Consider the following 8,317-nt stretch of genomic DNA (forward strand, 5'->3'; position numbering starts at 1 on the left):
GCAGCCAAAAAAAAAGAAAAAAAAATTCAATGGGGACACAGTGATAAAGTTGCTGAAGTGAAAGTCCCCTCTCTACTTGTTAGTAATATTTTCTACTCTACTGGATGATTTCCAAAACCCCAAAATATGCTATAGCTGCTCCCATATTTAAAAACTCCACAGCCATTTTCAATTAACACCCCACTTTTCTGATCGCTATCTACAGCAGACACTCCAGTCCTATCAGGCTTTTACCTCTACTATTCCACCAAAACATCTATAAAGGTCACAAATAAGCTCAACATTGCCAGATTCAATGTTACTTCTCAGTCCTTGTTTGATCCTTGTCAGGAGATTTTGACGCAGCCCTTCTGGATAGTTGCTTCACTTGGCATCTAGGCCACCAATATGTCTTGTTTTTTCTCCTATATTATCTCTTGGCTCTTTCCACTCTTCTTGGTTCTTCCTCATCCTCCTACCCTTTAACACTGCTATGCCCCTAGGCTCAGAGTTCAGACCTTTTCTTTAGCTACAGGCATTCCCCAGGTGATCCCATTCAGTCTCAAGGCTTTAACTATCATTTATATTCTAACACCAAATTCTTATCTCCATCCTTCGCATCTCACCTATACTCCAGATGTCTACCCATGCCTCTTTCACATCTCCATTTAGATGTCCAATAGCTAGCTCAAACTTAAAAATGTCAAAATTGATTTCCCATGCAAACCTCCTCTTATGGTCTACCTCACTTTAATAAATCACAACTCCACTCTGCCTGCTGCTCAGGCCAAAAAAACTTGGAGTTATGCTTTACTCCATCCACATTATCAGTCAAGTCTCCCAACTCTACCTTCAAAAGATATCCAGAATCTGACCACTTCTCATCATTACCATCTCTTCCCCAGTTTACTGCAATGGCCTATCTAGTCTCCCTGTTTTCACCCTTACTCCCTAACAATCTAATTTCCACATATAAACAAGAATGATTCTTTTCTAATACAAATAACATTGTGGCTCTCCTCTGCTCAAACATCCTCAAAGGTTTCCCATATCTCTAAGTAAACTTCAAAACTCCCAAGGCATCTGGCTTTCTCCTACTTTTTGATTTGACCCCCTGTAACTCTCCTCCTTGCTCATTTTGGGGCATCCACACTGGCCTTGGTGCAGTGATATAACCATACCAAGCAGATCCCTCTGGATGTACACTCTTTCCCCAGATGCCAGAAAGGTAGGTCCCGCATTTCCTTCAGGTTGCTGCTCAAACATCTCTTTAACAAAGATGCCTTCCTGGACCACCCTATCTAAAACAGCACCCTTTCCTTCATCCTTCTCGTGCACCCAACCCACTTTACTTCAAGGCACTTATCACTGTGCTTGTTGTCAGCTTCATTCAATAGAGTAAGATCCCCACAAGGGTGGGGACTTTGCTTTGTTCCCTGCAGTATCCAAAGCACCTAAACAGTGCCTGGGGCCTCCTGCAGTCTCAGTAAATATTTGTATAATGGCTGGATTGATGGACTGACAGGAAGAATAAAGGGAGGCCAAAGCTGCCACAAAAAAAAGAGGCAGAATTTACAGGTCTGGATTCCTATACATTTATTTTTTGAAGCTTATATCATCTTTATTTCAAGACCTCAAAAATATACTTTCACAGAAATTCCCTTAATTATTTGATTAATTTATTTCAGTCCCTAAGAAAAGAGGTCATACAAACAAGGAAGTTTATTCAAACACAAAAGAAATCAAAAGCTAATGTGATTTATTCAACTCATGATACCATTCTTTTCAAAGAACTTATATATGCAGAAATTTAATTCTAATTTTGGGGGTAAGTTTTTTTCAAAATCTCAAGCTAATAAAGTAGAAAAGCAAAAGCAAGGGTAAAAGGATAGTCAACAGTTGCTAGAAACTCTAGGGTAGGAGTGGGCTCAGCAGGAAAATCATAGTAGAAGAATGCAGGAACAACTTTCACTCAATTGATATTTCTTAACTAGTATTTCCACTACATGCTGAACACCAGGCTGGGTGAACCACAGTGAGCAAAATCAATCTGCTACCTGCCCTGCAAAGCTCACAGCCTGGTGGGGAAGACAACTCAATTAAATAAGCTATCTCAATACAAACTAAGACTGCTATCTATAAAAGGGAGCAGTAATGAGTGTTACCGGAACACAAAGCAGGTACATCTAGCCTAGCAAGAAAGGAGGTTGGGAAGGAAAAGCAGCTTTCTTACTTGAGACTTCAAGGATGAAGTGTTAGGTAAAAAGGGCAACATATTCCAGATGAGGCGTGAGAACATTTCACACTCAAGGAACTGAAAAGATGACTGGAGCACAGTGGTCAAAGAGTATGTAATGTGGCAAGAGATGGAGCTAGAGAGATAGGTAGGAATGAGGTCATGAAGGGCCTCATAAGTTATGTTGTTTAGAAATTGTTCTAATAGAAAAAGAAATCTTCAGAAGAGTTTTTGACTTGAGCTGTGTTTAATAGACATTACTATGACTGCAGTACTATGGACCACAGGAAGGCAAGACCTGAAGCAGAAAGATACTAGGAGGTTGCTGCAGTAATCCAGATGAAGAGATGAAGATGAGGAGATGATGGGTTCCTGAAACGAAGCAGTGGTAGTGATTTAGAGAAAAGTGGAGGAATCAGGTAATTCAATTAACTTTATTTCGCTTACTCTGATTATTTCTATCTGTGGTGGGGAAGGAGGCGAGGACCTCAGCTGACCTCCACATTTATAGATCAGGTTGATGACAGAATTCACTGAATTAGGGCTCAGGGTTTTTCTTGGGTTGCGGGGGCAGTTAGGAATATCATGAGTTCAATATCAGATGAGTTGAGTCTGAGATGTCTGTATGACATTCAAGTAGAAACGGTCAGTAGGGACTGAATATTCAGGTGTGAAGTTCAGGAGAGAGGCCTGGATACAAACATGAGAATCATAAGGAGTATCATGGGAATAGATAAAAATCATCCAAGGATTTGTGTGAAGACTAAGAAGACAAGACAGCAGAAGCTGGAGAAAAACAAGACTTTACAGAGTAAATGGGTAGAAAGGTCTATAAAGGAGACTCTGAACAACAGGAGGCCAAATAAGGCCAGGGTGGTGTCTCTGAAACCAAGGAAAGGATAAGTTTTAAAGAAGAGGTATGGTCAACCATGTCAAATGCTGTCAAGACACGTGGTAAAATGTCCACTGGATACAGACTTTTAGCTATGTTCTTCCAGTGTTCTGTTTCTAATAAATACAAACAGAGGAGTTTTCAAAACTTGGTGTTTAGCCAAGCCACCCTTCAAACTCTCTAAAACACACTCATTTTTTTTTCAAGCTGATGGCCAAAATCAGTGACTTAGGATACAAGCTTTTTCACTTTTTTAATCAGTGACAAAGCCTCTACTTTGCTAATTTCAGGTTGGCTAAAAGGGCACTCAATGAGCATGCATTAGTATTTTTCCTTGCCTTAAGGAATTTCACTGAACAGTCTCCCAAAGCCAACATCTTGACTATAATCTCTAAGAGTGAAAAAGTGATGTATGTCTTCTTTTCCCTGGTACCCTGTATGGTTCTTGGTCTGTGCCAAAGAACTCAATAAATATTTGTTCAACGATGTGTACTCAGAGTATTACTGTGAAGCTTTCCAGAATTGATTTTTAGGTTATTCCTTACCATACCAATCTCCAGAGTAAAAGTATTGCTAATATTTTTGCAAAGCTTCCTTCACTCCTTAAACAATGCTCAAAAAGAACGTTTAGTGAGCCTCCCTGGTGTTAGAGGTACTACTTAAAGCAGGTCTCATTTTAGAAAATATATGTGCACTGGGAAAGGATGCACTGAAATTATTTTTGCAGATTGCGTACTGTCATTAATTTATTCTTATAAATCATTTATGTAGACTTTTATAATTAAGTTTCTTAAATCAAGATTAAGACATACTTATATCTATCAATATTTATAAATAAGAGTGGAATTTATCTTTTTTTTTTTTTTTTTTTTTTTTTTCCGGTACGCGGGCCTCTCACTGTTGTGGCCTCTCCCGTTGCGGAGCACAGGCTCCGGACGCGCAGGCTCAGTGGCCATGGCTCACGGGCCTAGCCGCTCTGCGGCATGTGGGATCTTCCCGGACCGGGGCACGAACCCATGTCCCCTGCATCGGCAGGCGGACTTTCAACCACTGCGCCACCAGGGAAGCCCAAAATTTATCATTTTTACGTTGTCCTATTTGATTGGCTTGTTGGACATTTTATTTACTTTCAAGAATTTTTCTACAAGGACAAGTTGTCTCATTGGTAAGCAAGGATTTCCTCACTTGGAATGGAATATAAGTTTTCCTTTATCAAATTCATATGCCATGTTTCTTAGCTACACACAACTGAATAACTTGCTAGTTACTGAATTCGTTTGAAAATGACCTAGCAAGTCTTTGAAAATGCGGGAAAACATTAGCAGCTGCCTCCCTGACTACTCCATAATCCTGAGATAAACTACCTTCCTTCTTTTGAAGTTCTGGTGTGATAGGATAGATATTATCCAAAATTAAGAGGCTCTTGAATTCATATGCTTTAATGTAGAAGTTCTTCAACAATATGAATTGGTGGCACTGGAATCACTGGGGAGTTGCTTGAAAATAGACATTTCTAGACACCACCCCCCAAGATTCAGCAGTTTGACAAGTTTTGGCTTAGTCATTAAATAACTACGTATGAACTTTCTTCTCTTCAACTATAAATATTTCTTGCCAATTATCTCATTGAAACATATCCTGAGAATGCTTACTGTTACTGGTAAATATCTTATATATCTTTAAATCATGTACCTCTCAAAATTGCACCCTTATTTTCCATGTCAGTTCAAACCTTTGAAAATGAACGCAATTCCTAAGAATTCTCTTTAAAGAGGGAATCACAGAAGTGGAGGAAAACTAGCCAAAAATTCCAAAACCAGGAAGATAAAATGGGAATCTATCTTAATTTACAAAGGTCTCCAAGAGTTATTCTACTCAAATAACAATGAGGAAAGACAGACTATAGTAGGAAGAAGCAGAATAAAAATAAAAAGAAATTAGTTCAGATGCCAATTTTTGTTTGATGGTAGAAAATCAGCTAACTTCTCAGGATATCAATTTTCTGAACAATAAAATGAAGAGGAATTACAAAATGATTTTTTATGCCCCTTTCAGGCTGAATGATCTGATTAAAATCAGAATACTCAAACATGAGTTGAATTGCATTAACTCTGTATCACAGAGACAGTTTCAGAAATAAATGAGGACAACCTATAAGACATTATCACAGCCAACGCAGAGCTGGAAAATGAACAAACAATAGACAAACTCACTCAAATATACTCACTTGCTCATCTACATGCAAAATACTCAAATGAGATGGTACATATTGAATTAATGAACATCTATATGGGTCTGTCAACTATGTGCTAAGTACTATACCAGGCAAAAGAAATGAGAAATAAGATCCAGTCCCTACTTTAAGTAACTTGAGAGTATAACACATAATGCCTCCCTTTGGATGATTACTAAATACATATTAGATACCTTACTCTCTCCTCCTTGGTAATTATGCACTTTTTCTTTCCATAAATGTCTTTGCTGTAATTTCAGTTTCAGGTAGATATCTGCTCAAAGTTGAAAACTGCTCCACATTACATCAAGATTATTCTGTACTAAAAGGGCTCATGTTAACTACCTCCACATTGAAGGTACTATGGGGCAATAAATTTACTTCATTCAACAAGTACTATACATTTTCCTGATGAATATGCTTTGTGCACAGAATGCTTATGAATTACAAGTTATTAATACGTAGATCACTCAGACCAATGTAAAAACTGGAAAAATAAAGTATTATTTTTCATGTAGAAACTGATTTCCAACTGTGAATTTTACAACTAAGCCAACTTTGCAAATTACTCCTCTTAACTGGCAAAACACTAGCATGTATACCATCTTTATGATCAAAGGCAAAATCAAGTCATGCTATGCAAGTAAAATAATCTGCTCCTCTTTCAATGCCACTTACATATGAACACTGACAACAACTTATTCTTGCAAAAAGCCTTGCTTAGGTCAACTAGAGATCCATGACATGAGGAGGAGCTCTAGTCCAGATTCTCTATTAAAAGGGTGCTGGACTACAGAAAGTTCCATAAGCACCGACATCCTATGTCTCTTGATCTCCTAGGCCTAGCATAGTGCCTGGTACATATGAAGACATAAATAAGTGAATGATGAATGAACAAAAACTAAAACTATTCAGCTGGGATCACAACTTAAGCTATGAAAAATTAATTCACTTAAATAATATTATTTAGCTTACACTTAATTGGTATCTCTAAGGAGCATTTTTCTTATGCAAGAATATTATTATAATTATCATTAAAAATGAAAGATACATGAAGAGAAGCACGATCCAGAGTGGAATCAAAAGCTGAATTCTCAACTTCTGAGAACTCTGAAAAGCAGAAAAGTGATTTTAATCTACGAAACATGAAATCTGGTGATGGTGACCGCTCTTCAATCTAATCTTACTTAGGGAAAGAAAGACAGAAAATATGATTACTAGTTTGAACTACACATGTGATACCATTCATATAAAATTTTTAGCTACCACTAAAATGTTTCTTTTAAGCTAAATAGCAAAATACACGAACACACTGCAGTCAATGAATGAGTTAATGTGTGATAAGAAGCCTATTTAAAAGAACTGCCCACGTACCCACAACACCTCAGCAAGCTCGCACATACAACACTTATTTCGAAGTAACATTCTAGACTCCTCGATTGCTAAATTCACCATGGTCCACTCCCCACCCACTTTATTTACTTTTCAGTGTGGAGGTAAAAAATACAAGGAAGCTGATTTCACTCCCAAGTCCACGTGAAGAAAACGAAAGTTACTACATTTTTGTAACGGGAAAAAAAACACAAAAAAAACTAATGAAAACAAATTACCCACGCACAGGAAAAATTTTTTTAAATTACCCATTTGGTCATCACGTTGTGGCCTAACACCTTGGCAACATGTGACTCTGGTTCATTTTTTTTATTCCCAGCCCCCACCCTACAAATTCCAAGAGCAAGATGAGACTATCCGAGACCACAGACAAGTCTCCGGCCCCGAGATGGATGACAGGTCCGGGCTTGCCTCCGGGGCCGAACGGGAATCTTCCAAGGGGCACCCTGGCCCCGCCTCCTACCGGGTTCTCAGGGCCGCAGCACCCCTTCTCCTCCTCCCACTTCCTTCTCCTCACCTCTCGGCCCCGATTCATGCGCTTCCCATCTCTCCGCCAGCTCCTGCCTCCGCGCCTCCCTCCATTTCGGTTTGATCTTTACTTCCCACGCCGGGTGAGGGGCGGAGGGCAGTGCAGAGGATGCCAGCGGGCACCTACCCCGCCGCGTCCTCGTCCGCACCCCACGCCGGGCTTGCCTGGTCCCTCCCAGCCACGGGGCAGGGTACGCGAAGACAGCCCGACAGCCGGACAGACCCACAGACCCGGAGAGGAGGGAGGGGGCGGAGCAAGCGCGGGCCTACACGTCACCCGGCCACAGCGGCGCCAACGTCTGCACGTCGGCTCCCCCAGCCCCACCCCTCTGCGTGCGCGCGCCGCCGCCCCGCCTGCCGCCCGCCCAGCGCTGAATGGGACCAGGCCAGCGGCGAGGGCGCGCCCCCGGGCGGGCGTGGGCGTGGGCGCGGGCGCGCGCGTTCCCGGCCCTCAGTGTCTGTGGGGTGCCCTCGCGAGGCCGGACCTGCCACCTCCACATCTCTACCTGAGCATCTTTCCCTGCAGTTACTTGAGTGGGCTCCATCTTCTCCCCGCCTTTCTCTGTAAGGTAATTCCTTCTCTGGAGATGGCAATTCCTATTACAGGTAAAGGAGAGAGGAGCCCTGAGTATGAGTGAAGAACCGAGTAATTAATTGCCTTTGTCATCGCCAGCCAGAAATCCTGGCTGCTGGTCACTTTATGTACAGTTCCTTCCTCTCAAGTGCCGCCTTCCTTCAGCTTTCTGGATTCTCAGTTTAGTTTTCTTAAAGTTACCTCTTCGAGTCGGTCCTTTTGTCGGACGAACCCCACAGAAAACAAAATGCCTGAAGATTCCCTGGCTCAATTGAATCAGGAAGACAACATTAAGAAAAATTAACCACAAGAATGTGCTGTATGTGTGTACAGTTCTAGGCTAAAAGCCGGGCATGCAAAGGCGGTATGAGTTAATAATGTGTTGTGGCTCCTTTTTTCGCTTCCATACCCCTCTCGTAAGGAATGTGTCTTGACACTTCATAGAACCGTGTTTTATAGAGAGGCAGCCAATAGTGATCCAAT

The 8,317-nt window shown here is 41.1% G+C and overlaps 1 protein-coding gene across 2 annotated transcripts in view; it reads right to left on the reverse strand.

Annotated features, from left to right (window-relative positions):
* Window positions 1–7,559, reverse strand: part of ASCC3 (activating signal cointegrator 1 complex subunit 3) — a 330,850-nt gene extending 323,291 nt beyond the window's left edge. For both annotated transcript variants that reach the window (XM_059035971.2, XM_067011528.1), the window contains exon 1: window positions 7,250–7,559. The gene's annotated coding sequence lies outside the window, so the exon portion shown is untranslated. The remainder of the gene's footprint in view (window positions 1–7,249) is intronic.
* Window positions 7,560–8,317: the final 758 nt, after the last annotated feature.

This window comes from Kogia breviceps, chromosome 13, assembly GCF_026419965.1.
Source record: "Kogia breviceps isolate mKogBre1 chromosome 13, mKogBre1 haplotype 1, whole genome shotgun sequence".
Lineage (NCBI taxonomy): Eukaryota > Metazoa > Chordata > Mammalia > Artiodactyla > Physeteridae > Kogia > Kogia breviceps.